This window comes from Mustela lutreola, chromosome 4 (genome assembly GCF_030435805.1).
Source record: "Mustela lutreola isolate mMusLut2 chromosome 4, mMusLut2.pri, whole genome shotgun sequence".
NCBI lineage: Eukaryota > Metazoa > Chordata > Mammalia > Carnivora > Mustelidae > Mustela > Mustela lutreola.
Window position 1 is genome coordinate 6,947,265 of NC_081293.1, and position 14,949 is coordinate 6,962,213.

Genomic DNA, 14,949 nt, shown 5'->3' on the forward strand with positions numbered 1-14,949 from the left:
AATAAATAAATCTTAAAAAACAAAAAACAAAAAACCAACCTGATTTCCTTTAAACTAATAAACTAATCCAAATTACTAAAGAAACCACAGTATATTGTGAACAGCACCTATACATAGTCTGTTTTAAAGGAAAGACTGCAACATAGCAAGTAAATCAATTTTCTCTTAGAGCCTCAACTCTCACATCTGTTAAAAAAAAAAAAAATGAATTAAGATAATCTCGAGAATCTCCATCCCATATACTAAACTGTAACTATCAAAGCATCTCAATATTCTTCAATGTAAAGATTCACTTTAAAATCTTGTTCATTGAATTTGTTTTGCAAATAAATACTCTATTTCCAGAAATAATGAAACATTTTCCTAACTTTTCCCTGCTCCATTTGTTACAAGTTCTGGTAGCAAGCCCAATTTATTTTTTTTTAAAGATTTTATTTATTTATTTGACAGACAGAGATCACAAGTAGGCAGAGAGGCCGGCAGAGAGTGAGAGGAGGAAGCAGGCTCCCCACTGAGCAAAGAGCCGTATGTGGGGCTCGATCCCAGGACCCTGGGATCATGACCCGAGCCGAAAGCAGAGGCTTTAACCCACTGAGCCACCCAGGCACCCCAGCAAGCCCAATTTTTAAAATACATACTAATATCAAGGTAACAATCACTTAATAGATGTAAGCAGTATTAAAAACTTATTTTTAAAATAAAGCTATTAAACAGTCATATACCATACCATCTATGAATTACTTGTGCCAAATAATAATAGTTATCAAACCTGAGTAAGATCAAGCTTCCAGATCTAATTACCAGTTTGCAGGATTATAGGGGATAGACAGAACTGATTCCACGGAGATGCAATCAGCAAACTCCTGTGTGTGGGGAGGGTGTGCATTAAAACTTAAATACATGTTAAAAATTAACCTCAACACTGATATGATATTAAGAAATTATTGAAATTTTAAGGTGTGATTAACAGTGCGGTACCTATGCTCTTAAAAAAGACCTTTTCAGGGCACTTGGGTGGCTAAGTCGGTTAACCGTCTGCCTTCAGCTTAGGTCTCAAGATGGAGTCCCACATCAGACTTCCCACTCTGCTTTTTCCCTCTGACCCTCCCCCTTCCATTGCTTTCTCTCTCTCTCTAATAAACAAATAAATAAAATCTTTTTTTTTTTTTTTTAAAGTCCTTTTCAGGGTGCCTAGTGGCTCAGTTAGTTGAATTTGGATCAGGTCAAGATCTCAGGTTTATGAGATCAAGCCCTACATCCAGCTCAGCAGGGAGCATGGAGCCTGTTTAAGGTTCTCAGTCGCTCTGCCAGCCTCTCACCCACCTTCCTTTCTTAAAAAAAAAAAAAGTCCTTTACTCTTACTGAAAATATTTACATTGCTGTAAAATGTCTGGAATTTGCTTTAAAATACTCCCCTGGGAGGAAGCAAGAGGAACATAAATGAAACAAGACCAGCCATGTATTAGTACCTGGGTGATAAGAGTATGAGAATTCATTTTCCTAGCCTCTCTCTATGTATGTGTGTATGCATGTTTGAAGCTGTTCATAATGAAAAATTTTATTTTTCATTATTTTTCATCATTTTCAAATCTATTACAAAAGTAACAAATGCTGTTCAAGACTGAGAATTAAGGCTCAGACTATTAGAAAAAGAGCAGGAGGGGCATCTGGGTGTTGCAATCAGTTAAGGAAGGGACTCTTGGTTTCAGCTCCAGCTGTGATCTCATGGTCCTGGGAAGGAGCCTCAAGTCAGTCTCTGTGCTCAGCAGGTAGCCTGTTTAAGATTCTCTCTCTCCCTCTGCCCCTCTCTGCCCCTCCCCGCCCCCATGCTCATGCTTTCTCTCTAAAATAAGTAAATAAAATCTTAAAAAAAAAAAAAAAAGAGAGCAAGGAAAGAAGTAGTACACTGTATAATATTCAGACTGCTACTCAAATGTTTGCCAGGGGCCTGTGACAGTCTACAAACTGTTTACTGGTCTATAGAGAAAATGAGAGTAAGCATTTTCAAACTTCTGTGGTAATTTTACAGAATTTTATGACTGTTGAGTCTAATAATAAATATTTGTGTTTGAGAAGCAATGTTTAAAACATTTGTAAAACTTACAAATACAGCTTCTTTCTAATAACTTGCAGGTACAGTTCATAAAATAGAAAAAATCTCTCAAAATATGAACCAAAATCTATTTCAATGTAAACTTGCACAGGTGAATGTCACCCTTCAGAAAACTAAGTTAAAAAGTGATTTTTAAAAAAAGGTCTTTTCAATGTCTCTCATGAACAGAGACACAAAAATCCTCAACAAAACAAACCTCAATTCCAACAATGTATAAAAAGAATTATACATCACAAGCAAGTGGGGTTTATCCCAGATATCCAAGGCTAGTTCAATTGTTCAAAAAAATCAATTAATGTAATCCTTCATATCAACATACTAAAAAAGGGAAAAAAAAAAAAAACAAAACACAAGATCACACAAATACATGCAGAAAAGGCATTTAACAAAATCCAACAAGCCCATTAGAATGGCCAAATCCATGAAGCAGGGGGTAAACTCTCAGCAAATTAGAAATACAGGGGAACTTCCTCAACATGGTAAAGAGCATATATAAAAAACCCACAGCTAACAAGGGAATGAAAAGAAACATCTGGTTTCTGAAAAACCAGAAACTTTCCTATTAAGATCAGTAATAAGGGAAAAATGTTTCCTCTCACCATTCTTTTTAACAACAAATTAGAAATTCTAGCTAATGCTGTAGGAGAAAATTAAAAGTACACAAATTGCAAAGAAAAACTGTCTTTATTGACAGATAGGAACGTCTATGTAGAAAACCCCTCAAAATCAACAAAATGGCACCTAGAGCTAATAAAGTGATTATAACAAGGGAGTAGGATAAAAGGTTAATATACAAAATCAACTGCTTTCCTATAATAACACAATGAACAAATGGAATTTGAGATTAAAAACATTATCACCATTTACATTACCACCCCCAAAATTTAAATACTTGGGTATAACTCTAACAAAACACATACAAGACCTATATGAGAAAAACTATAAAACTCTGATGAAAAATAATCAAAGAGGAACTAAGTAAGTGGATTATTATTCCATGTTCATGGAATGGCAGACTCAAACAGTCAAAATCTCTCTTCTTCCCAACATGATCAAGAAATTCAATGCAATCCCAATCAAAATTCTGTGGGTATCAACAAAGCAATTCTAAGTTTATATAATTTCCAGAATAACCAACAAGTAGTGAAGAAAGAAAAAGTCTGAGAACTGATCCCCCTAGCTTCAAAACTTACTATAAAGCTACAGTAATCAAGACAGTGTGTTATTGGCAAAAGAATAGACAAATAAGCGAATGAGATAGAACAGAGCCCAGAAACAGACCCACAAATATAGTCACCTGATCATCGACAAAGGAGTAAAGGCAATACAATGGAGAAAAGATGTCTTTTTCCAAAGAAAAGAAAAAAAAAGGCACTGGAACAACGAGACATCCACACGCAAAGAATTTACGCACAGACATCACATCCTTCACAAAAATTCACTCAAAATGAGTAACAGACCTAAATGTAAAATGAAGAACCATAAAATTCCTAGAAGATAAAATAAAAGGATATCTAGATAACCTTAGCTATGGCAATGATTTTTTAGATAAAATACCATGAAAGAAATACTTCCTGAAATATTTGTTACAATTTAAAACTTCCACTCTGCAAAATACAGTCAAGGGAATGAAAAGATAAAGCCAAAAATAGGATAAAATATTTGCAAAAGCCCTATCTGCTACAGGATTTTTATTCAAAATATACAAAGAACTCTTGAAACTCAACAGTAACAAACAATCCAATTAAAACATGGGCAAAAGACCTAAACAGACAAACCTCACCAAGGAAGACCTACAGATGGCCAATAAGCACATGAAAAAATGCTCAACATCCTATGTCAATAGGAAAATGCAAATTAAAACAACAATTAGATACCACTACACACCTATTATAGAATGGCCAAAATCCAGAACACTGACAACACAAAATGCTAGCAAGGACATAAAGTAACAAGACCTCTCATTCATTACTGACAGGAATGCAAAATGGTACAGCCACTTAACAAAGAGTGACAGTTTCTTCATACAACCCAAGAACTGTGCACCTTGGTTATCTACCCAAAGTCGTTGAAAACTTATGTCCACAGAAGTCTGCATACGGATGTTATTCGTAAATGCCAAAACTTGCAAGCACCTTCAGTAGGTGTGACACATGATCTAAAGTGAATGGATAAACTGTGGTAAAATGAAATACTACTCAGGGACGCCTAGGTGGCTCAGCCAGTTAAACATCAGCCTTTAGCTCAGGTCAGGATCCAAGAGTTCAGGGATGGAGTCCCACATCGGGCTCCCCGCTCAGCCAACTCTCCCTCTGCCTGCTGCTCTCCTCGCTTGTGCTCTAACAAATAAATAAATATTTAAAAAAAGAAAGAAAGAAATACTATTCAGTACTAAAAACAAGTGAGGGATCAAGCCATAAAAAGACACAGAGAACCCTTAAATGCCTATTACTAAGTGGAAGAAGCCAATATGAAATGGCTATATACTGTGAGATTCCAATTACATGATATTCTAGAAAAACCAAAACTAACGAGTCAGTGAAAAGATCAGTGGTTGCCAGAGCAGAGAGGATTTTTAGGATTGTGAAAATATGCTGTATGACACTATAATGGTATATACTTGTACATCCTATGGGTTTTGACACATACAGTATGGCGATATGAAAAGTGAACTTTAAGTGATGGAATCTGCTGATAATGATTTGTCATGGCAGATTCATCAATTGTAAACAAATGAACCACTTTGCTGATTAATATTGGGGGAGGCTATGCCTGTGTTGGGGCAAGGGATATAAAAGAACTCCTTATACTTTCTGCTCAATTTTACTATTAACCTAAACTGCTCTAAAAATAAAGTCTATTTTTTAAAATCTGCTCCTTAATTTTTTTGTCACTAATACACTGGAAACTCTTCAAAAAAAAAAAAAAAAATCAGCTCTCAAAGAATGATGGAGAGTTTTAAAAAGACCACAGTAACTTTTGGGTTGAACCTAAAGCTGCTCTAAAACATAAAACCAAATCTGAAATAAAGTCACACCTAAAAAATTTTAAAAAAAAAAGACAGAAATTACTACAAAGAGCTCCTACTGACCAAATTTGGATCAACTTGAGCATCACCATAAACAGTAACAACAAAGTTTTTTTTATTTTTTTTAGATTTTACTAATTTTTTTAGAGGACATAAAGAGAGAACAAGCAGGGGAGGAGAAGCAGAGGTTGAGGGACAGGGAGAGGGGAAAGAATCTCAAGCACACTCCACACTGAGCACCGTCAACCAGATTCGGGGCTTGATCCCAGAACCTTGGCATCACCACCTGAGCTGAAACCAAGGGTCATGCACTTGACAAACTGAGCCATCCAGGCGCCCCAACAATAAAGATTTTAAAACACTGACTAAAATAAAAATTTGTAAGTTTACATAGACATTGATAAACACACAAACAAGTAAATGAGAAAGCTCCTCCTTGCAATAAAAATCCAACTAATAAATGCAAAAAGGGTAACTGAATTCGAAAATCACTATTTGCGCGCACCTGGGTGGCTCAGTCGGTCAAGTGTCTGCCTTCACCTCAGATCCCGAGGCCAGAGTCCTGGGATAGAGTCCCAGGTCAGGCTCCAGGGAACCTGCTTCTCCCTCTGCTGGCAGCTCCCCTTGCTTGTGTGCTCTAACAAATAAAATCTTTTTTTTTTTTAATGGCAGACTCCAACACATAGTCTGAAATTTTCTTTTGCCTTTATAAAGATCATTAACGGAGTAAGTGCCAAGTTTAAGTAAGATTTGTAGAATCTTGGGGCACCTGGCTGGCTCAGCTGGTAGAGCATGCAACCTGACAGGTCTTCAAGCATCTACTCGGTCACTGAAACACAAATACACACGCACTTCAAGAATATCCTACAGGGGCACGTGGGTGACTCAGTGGGTTAAGCCTCTGCCTTCAGCTCTGGTCATGATCTCAGGGTCCTGGGACTGAGCTCTGGGTCAGGCTCTCCGCACAGTGGGGAGTCTGCTTCCCCCTCTCTCTGCCTGCTTCTCTACTTGTGATCTCTGTCGAATAAATAAATAAAAATCTTAAAAAAAAAAAAAAATCCTACATTTTCCTTTAGTAATTTCCAGTGCCTTCCACCAAAGTGTTAAGGTGAAATCTACTTTAATCTACTATGGGAAGATCAGTTCCATCTCTTGATATTTGTACTCATTTCTCCCATATACAGGAAAATGTACTGCACTTCTTAGACGCAAATTCAAGTCCCTCTCCACTTCTTATTGAATCTCAGATATTGGCCAAATGAATAAGACCCAAGGGTCCATTGAAATACATTATGATAATGCCATACCTGACTTTAAGTAGGTACTAAAACCAATAACCTCAAGATCCATATCCCATAATTAATATTACCAACAACTGCCATCTTGAAATAACACCACCTTAAATTATGTATGGACCTTTAGGCCACAAAACACTTACATTACTTCCCTTAATCCTAAAAACCGTCAGGTATTCACCCTTAAGATACCTAGAATCTCCCTGAGCTACAAGTATATTCATTTTAATGACAAGGAATCCAGGGCACTAGGAAAAGTAAAAATGACTTGCCCAGGGTCACAAAGCTTTAGGAAGTAAACCCCAAATTCTGACTCCGGTTTTTTCTCATTAGTCTATCACAGCCTTCCAGGATTACAAAAACATTTCCCTAGAATAAAACATGAATATTAGGTGACATGACAGGCTGATTATAGTCACTGTCTCTAGCTACCACAAGGCACTGATACTACCTCCAAAATAAATCCCAAAATTTTGATTTTCCTCCAGAATCCCCTACCACAGCCCTAGTCCCAGCCATCAACTCTCCTGTGGATTACTGCAAAGCCTCCCCACTATTCTTACTGCTTCCTACCCTATCCACCACCCATACACAGAAACCACAGGGATTCTTTAGAAAATGTAAACAAGATCACAACACAAGGATTTAAAGCCTCTAATGGCTTCTGATCCACTCTGAATAAAATTAAAATTTACCAGCCTTTCTTGAAAATCTCTACATAAAATTGGAGTTCTGTTCCCTTTTACCAGCAAGCTTGATCGCATGTTAAGAGTTTTGTATCTGAAATCTCTTCTGCCTAGAATGCTCTATCCCCAGACTTGCATGTGGTCAGCTGTGGTCACTGAGATCTAGGTTTTAACACCACCTCCACTCAAAGATTTTCCCGGACCACTCAGTCACATCCACCACGTGACCCGGCTTGCATTATCTGCAGGGCACTTATCACTAGTTGGTTGGTTTTCCTTGTCTGCTCCTAGATTGCCTCTCCATAGAGGAATGTAAATACAAGTCTTGTTCACCTGGGTATCCCAACATCCAGTATGGCTGCTTTTTTAAGGTGAGTAGGTCATTACTAAATGTTTTAATTCAGTAACAGTTCTATATAATCTACTTTTTTAAAATCCTAAATTTCAGAACACACAGTAGGTGCCCAAAAATTAATCTGCTAGATGAATTTCTATAAAAATAATGCCTTCAGATTTTCAACTTAATAAATATCCCCCACAGGGCGCCTGGGTGGCTCAGTGGTTAAGCCGCTGCCTTCGGCTCAGGTCATGATCTCAGGGTCCTGGGATCGAGTCCCGCATCGGGCTCTCTGCTCGGCAGGGAGCCTGCTTCCCTCTCTCTCTCTCTCTCTGCCTGCCTCTCCGTCTACTTGTGATTTCTCTCTGTCAAATAAATAAAAAATCTTTAAAAAAATAAATAAATAAATAAATAAATATCCCCCACATATCCCACCATACACACAAAGGGAGACAGACGAAGTGGGGAGACAGAATTCTCTCTTCCTATCTGTGAGGATGAGCCATACGGAAGAGGGTCACTCCACCTTTCTTTGGGCGGTCACTCCACCAGACCCACAGTACAAGCTCCGGGGAAAGTGAGACAAGGACTAGACAGGAGTATCTTTCCAACCTCATCCACATGCTTAGCTATCCTGAAGCCTCTGCTGGTCCTTAAGCAAGGCATGTAATTCTCAATCTCCATGCCCTCACACACAGGTTTGCTTCTGCACAGGATGCTTGCCCCTTCCCACGCACCACGGTTTCAGAAACCTACCACTTCTGCGAGGACCAGCTTAAATGTTTCCATCTCTGTAAAGCCCTTCCTGACCCAAACCCAACCTGTGCTAACTTAGTCACTTCTTTACCACTTCATACTACTTAGTTTTGTGAATTATGATTTCCTTCCAATGACTGCCTATGAAAAATTTACCTTTATGTCTCTATAAACAATGTCAACTCTGCAAGTCACTTACTCATCATTTAGGCAATAAAAAACAATGAAATATTCTACTAGTATTTACTGACTAATAGCATTTTTTGGGTAGCACTTCAAAAAAAAATTAGGCAAAAATTAGTTCTGCAAATTACTGCAGTTCCCATGTGAAAACAAACTTTAGTCTTACAAAACACCAAAAAATGAGTTTTTATAATAAAAATTTATAATAACATATTACCCACCCTGACCAAAAAAAGCAAAGGATTTAGAAGTATGTTTGTTAAAAACCACAGAAATGATGTCCTCCCTTCAGAATTCCAATCAAAGTGAATTGCTGCCACTTAACAGAGTTAACCATGTGACCCAGCAATTCTATTCCCAGGTATCTACCCAAGAGAATTGAAAACTTAGATCCACCCAGACACTTGTACACAGTTATTCAGAGCGGCCTACTTCAAAATAGCCGAAAAGTAGAAACAACCTGAATGTCATCAATCAATGAATGGATAAGCATAAACAAAATGTGGTGTGTCCATACAATATTAATTATTCAGCCATAAAAAAGTACCAATACATTTTAGCCACAACATGAATAAAGCTAAAACATTATGCTAAGTGAATGAAGCCAGACACATATTTATTATATGATTCCACTCATACAAAATGTAGAGAACAGGCAAAACCATAGTGACAGAAAGATTAGTGGTTCCCAGACACTGGGGCAAAAGAGGGAATGACTGGATGATGGGTACAGTTTTGGGGGTGATAAAATGTTCTGGATAGTGGTGATGGTTACACAACTTTGTGAATACACTAAAAACCAATGAATTATATACTTCCTTAAAAGGGTGAATTTCAGGGCACCTGGGTGGCTGAGCTGGTTAAGTGTCTCCCTTCAGGTCAAGTCATGATCCCAGGGTCCTTGGATCAAGTCCCATGGGGGGTTCCCTGCTCATCTGGGAGCCTGCTTCTCCCTCTCCCTTTGCCCCTCCCCCTACTCATACATATACTCTCTGTCTCAAACAAATAAAATCTTTTAAAAAAAAAAGGACTTTCATGGCATATGAAATAAACTTCAATCAAACTGTTACTTTAAAATTAAGAAAAAAATGGAAAATATGCAACTGATTCCCACAAACTTTATGTATTCAAGTATTTTTTTTATGTGCGTGAATTCAAGCCACATAAAATTCTGACTTACCAAATGGTGAAAAACCAAAATTATGTTGTACTAGTTAAGGAGAGAGTGAGACAGCCTACCCTTAATACAGGAACTATAAAAAAAAGGAAATTCATTTTTTCATTACTGAAAAGTTAAATTCACTAGGCAGCTGAAAAATTTATGTGACCAACATCCTTTTTAAAATTCAAACTTTTGTCTCTTGTCAAAAATTTCATCTTAACCAAAATACCACCCTCCCAGAAAGCAAAGAATGCTTACTGATACAGATTTCTCAACTAGTAAAATTACTGGTATCAACTCCAGGGAAGTGCCTTTTACAAATGCAAATAGCCTAAGTAAAAATTCTTAGTATGTCTGGAAAGGTCCTAAACAGACTAATTTCAGCTTCGATTATGCTAAAATGGTTGTTCTGACGCTTAAAAAAACGTTTTTATGTAAACTACTTCCTTAAAAAAAAAAAATCCATCAATTACAAGGAAAAAATATTTTGATGAACTGGACAAAGAGGCCAAGTTCCCACATATATGCAATGGATAAATCAAGATTGTTTACTGCTAAGAGACTAGGTATCCATAAAATACCAAGCCTCCTACTCACTAACGCAACAGAAACATATACACCTATTTTCCAAATACACCAGCACCCACCCATGTACTATATAATTACAGGTTATCCTTGGTGTACAAAAATACTACGGACAGGCTTGTTTGTGTTTTCTTCCAACAGCGTTGACAGGTAGCAGTGAATCACACATTCTCCTGTGTCTCGTCTGCCTCATGATCAATGACACACACTGCCAACATCTGAGGTTAAGGATGCAAACTGAGACTACAGATTATTTTCTCCTTCTCATGATGCTAAATGTTACCTGTATATAAATACAGGACGACCTCCCTTAGTGTCACTGGTGCGAAACGCAAACCGCAAAGCAAGTAACTGCGAGAGACTCAAATCTGAAGGAAACTACAGAACTGCAGTACTTACTGTAATTTGAATAATACATGACTACCAAATTGTTGAGCGCACGCTCCAGGAAGAAAACCAAACTAGTAATAGAAATAAACATACTGACCCCCCCCAAAAAAATTTTAAGAGAGAGACATAACTTCAAGTATTTTATTTCACAAATCATCAAAATTCCAGAAACCCTACTACTCAGAAGACTACAAACAGCATATCCTAGAACACATCTATAACAAAAAATATTTTGTCAAACCATGTATCCGTATTTCAGTCCTGAATATACTGTTCGCACAGAAAAAGAATTCACACCCATTTCTCAGAGGTCTAATTGGGGAGCATAATAAAAACATAAAAAGAGGGGCACTTGGGTGGCTCAGCTGGTTAAGTGACTGCCTTCGGCTTGGGTTCCCTGTTCACCTGTTCAGTGGACAGCCTGCTTCTCCTCCCTCTCACCCCCCATGCTTTCCCTCTGGCCTTCTCTCTCTCAAATAAATAAAATCTTTAAAAAAAAAAAAAAAAGATATATTGAAATCCAGCCTAGCATATGCTAAGAAAAAAAAGAGTCCCACACAGAAAAAGAAGTGAATAGATCCCTTGAGGTTGTGATCAGAAAGGCTTCTCAAGAGACAGGACTCAACTGGGCCCAAAGTAAAGGGAGTATCCATGAATACAGGGGAAGACGGTTTCAAACAGGAAAGAAAAAAAAAAAAGCCACAAAGAAAGGCCAAGAGGAGGGACTCCACAGCAGCAAAAAACAAGTTAGTTTGGCTAGACCTAAGGATCCATGAAGGGAAGAAACAGGAGTTAAGACTGAAGTGGATCAGGTCCAGATTACAAAGAAACTTGAACACCACATCAAGAAGCTTACAACTTACTTCGCATGTAATGAGCATTACGGAAGTTTTTAATGTTGTGATGTGAGGGGATGAGAGTGTTAAAATGTTAAGATATTATTTACCCAAAGCATAAGCAAGCACAAATATTCCAAATGAGACTGCATATCACTGGGAGAAAATGTGTTCAAAACCCAGGCCTAAGAGTTTATTACTGGGAAGAAGGGAGACAGCAGCAATACTCAAATAATAAAACTTTTGCAAGTTAAATAAAAACCTAAGCACTCCACTTCTCCAACTCCCATTTAAAGTTTCCAGTTATTATAAAAGCAATAGAAGTGTAAAGCACATTGAAGAGCCCTCACTGAACAATTACACACAGGAGGCAATTTACCCCGAATATTGTACAACCGGATCCTGAGTTCCAGAACTGTGTTACCCTCAGCCCTTAAATGTGGTGTGCCATAAACCTTAATCCGCGCACAGAGGGGGATTAAGGCCCTAGGTTGAAAATACACCACCAAAAATGAGTTCATCCTATTAACCCAAGCACATTTCAAGAGTAAATAGGAGTGTCTCAAAGCTCTGAAGCATTAGTAGGTGTTGAAACATCAACAGAAATAAAAATCCCTCATGACATTCAATTATCCTCCCCAAAGATTAAAATGTGTCAGTACCGTCCTTTTAGTTTCCCTAATAGCCCAATAAAACCAGTGTCAAGAAATTTTAGTATAAGTGAACGCATTTCTTAAGATCCAAAAATCAGGAGGGAGCAAGGTTCTAAATTTCTTCAGAATTACCTCATTTAATTAATAACCACCAGGAGACGAAGATTCGGCTTTATTTTTCACACAATTTATGTGACTTTCCCAAGGCCCTTGGCACAAACCAAGATCAAAATTCTTTATGGTTTCCCCTGGCATAAGATTTGTACACTGAGTCATCCATGTTTGATCAAAACACGGGTACCCTTGAGGTCGCACAAGTGATAAAGTCAACTAAAAAAGAGACCACAGAGAGAACTACTCATTACAGAAGGTTTTCAAGACTTCAGGGTTTCTCAACTGTATTCCTAAAACAATATTCTTGAATGTTACATTTATTGACAACCAAACTGTGGGCAAACAGACCAAAATGCTGAGCAGAGAGAATGGCGCTTAACCTGACAGTCTATGGAGTTCATGGAAAAGACGACTCGATCGACACGAACTCAAAATTCTCAGCCAGAGAGTTTCAAAACACCGGTGCACCTCAAAGATAATGGGCCGGTTCAAACTTCCCCGGTGAACCCACACTGCCCGTCCCTGGTGCGTAACACAAGTATTCACTACAGTCCTTTTGTCTGTGAAATAACCCAAACCAAACCCCTGCGGAGAAAAGAAAGATACTTGCACTGAACAATCATTACGACGAGCGAGGGGCAGCCAGTTCTTCCCCCAGTCCCAGCTCCTCCTCCCCAGCCCACCCTCGTCGCCCACCGCCTCTATTTTCTTAGAAATGGCACCAGCCGGAGGCCACCTCGGGAGGCGGAGAGGAAGCGGCCAAAGGGCCGCAATCCAAGTTTGGAGACCAGCACCAACTTGTGGAGATGGAAGCAAGTATTACGGCCTATTGCAGAGCAGGAGCGAAGCCCCACTCACCCGCCCGCGGGGGGCAGGAAAAGAAGTTGGGGGGCGGGAGGGGGAATGTGGCGGAAGAGAGGTGGCAGGGCGGGCAGCGCGTCCAGCCGCGGCTCAGCGATGCTCGGTAAACAAGCTCGGCGGACCCACCCTCCCACAGCCCCGGGCCCGTCGCCGCACCGAGAAAGCCCACGATGGGAGCGCGGCCGCGGCCCACCCGGCCCCCTCGCCTCGCGTTGCCTCCCCTCGCCCGCGACGCCGCCCCAGGGGGCGCGGGCGGGCGGCCCCGGAGAGCCGGCGGCCTGGGCGCCGCCAGGGAGCGAGGGGCCGAGCAGGCCGCAGAGGGGGCCGCGAGGGCCTGCAGTGGGGCGCCCTACTGTGGCCCGGTTACCTGGCGGCGGCGGCTCCTCCAGCTCCTGCTCCTTCTCCCCGTCCGAGGCTCAGCGCCCGGAGGCGGCGGCGGCGGCGGCGGCGGCGGCGGCGACTCCCCGAGCAGCCCGCGGCGACGAGCCGAGCCCGGCCCCTCTCCGCCTCCCTCCGTGCCGCCACCCGTCCCGCTGCTGCCGCCTCCGCCCTCTCCCCTCAGTCAGGACATGGTCTCCGCGGGCCCGCGCGCAGCTCCGGACTACCGGGCGGGGTTGGGGGGAGAGGGAGCAGAGGGGCAGAGAGCAGGCGCGGAGGCGGGGGGCGCTTCGGCGGAAGAGCGGAGAGAGTGGTGGGGGGATCGGCCTCAGGCGCTGCGGCTCCTAATGGCGTCGGCGAGGGGCCCCGGAGCCAAATAAACCCCACGGCAAGCAGCACAACGTCAAGGCGGGACCCCGCCGCTCGCCGCCCTGTCATTGGCCCGGAGGTCGCCAGCAGCGCAGCCAATGGGCGGCCGCCTCTTTCCGGGCGCAGGAGGCGGGCTGCGGAGTGGTGACGTCATGCCGGCGCCCGGCCCCGATTGTGAGGCTGCGGCCGGTCGGGCTGCGGGCCCTCGGTGCCGTGCGGGGCGCGCGGAGAGGCGAAGGGGCGGCGCGACGTGCGCGGAGCAGGGGGGCCGCCGGCGGCGCGCCCGGGGCGGTCGCTCGGCTGGCCGGCTCCCATTGCTCTGTCCGTGCGGCCGATTCGCCCCACTTCCCAGCCCACCCCCGGGTCTCAGGTCTACCGGGTTACTCAGTGACAGATTCTCGCTCTAATACAAACCTCCTCGAGGTTAACCTCCTCGCTCTGATACACACTCTGCAAGACATCGGGAAAGATCGATGTTTAGGGGTTTACCGATGTATTTTTTGCGATGTCTATTTTTTACGTAAACCCTACCTTGGGGGCGTATATCCATTTCTACGGGTGTGTCTGTCTGTAATATGTATGTTACATACGCAACATTACGATGTGCGCAAACATGATGGAGCCGTGCAGTTCTATGCCAGCTCCACCTCAAAAAAATTTTTTTAAGTCTAAGCCATGGAGACTTTGCTTTCCCCTCTCTTCTGCGATCTCCTACCTCTCTCACGGTTGCCTTCTCTGTAGCATGGAGATAACCTTTTCTGTAAATAGTAAATTAAGACAGAGGATAAATTACAACCCTGGAAGTACTTCCCAGAGCCCACATCTCAAACAGAATATGTTCTCGGGTGATGTATTTTGTGTAGTTCTTCTTTTACTTTATTTTTTTTTTAAGATTTTATTTATTTGACAGACAGAGATCACAAGTAGGCAGAGACACAGGCAGAGAGGAGGAAGCAGGCCCCCTGCCGAGCAGAGAGCCTGATGTGGCCTCGATCCCAGGACCCTGAGATCATGACCTGAGCCGAAGGCAGAGGATTAACCCACTGAGCCACCCAGGCGCCCCTTCTTTTACTTTAAATATAGCCAAATAGGTAAGTCATTTAGCCTTGTGCTTAAAGCCCGTTTGTCCAATTTTTCCAGCTAGAGAGCTTGGTTTTTCTTAGTTAGTGGCACTTCGCCTTGAGTTTTTCACACTTCAAAATT

At 41.5% G+C, this 14,949-nt stretch overlaps 1 protein-coding gene across 2 annotated transcripts in view; it reads right to left on the bottom strand.

The window, feature by feature from the left end:
* The window catches only part of ZRANB1 (zinc finger RANBP2-type containing 1), a 58,734-nt gene extending 45,223 nt beyond the window's left edge, over positions 1-13,511 (bottom strand). Inside the window, exon 1 of one of the 2 annotated variants that reach the window (XM_059172890.1) lies at positions 13,367-13,511. The gene's annotated coding sequence lies outside the window, so the exon portion shown is untranslated. The remainder of the gene's footprint in view (positions 1-13,366) is intronic. The other variant, XM_059172886.1, reaches the window with a different exon arrangement.
* Between the last annotated feature and the right edge of the window lie 1,438 nt (positions 13,512-14,949).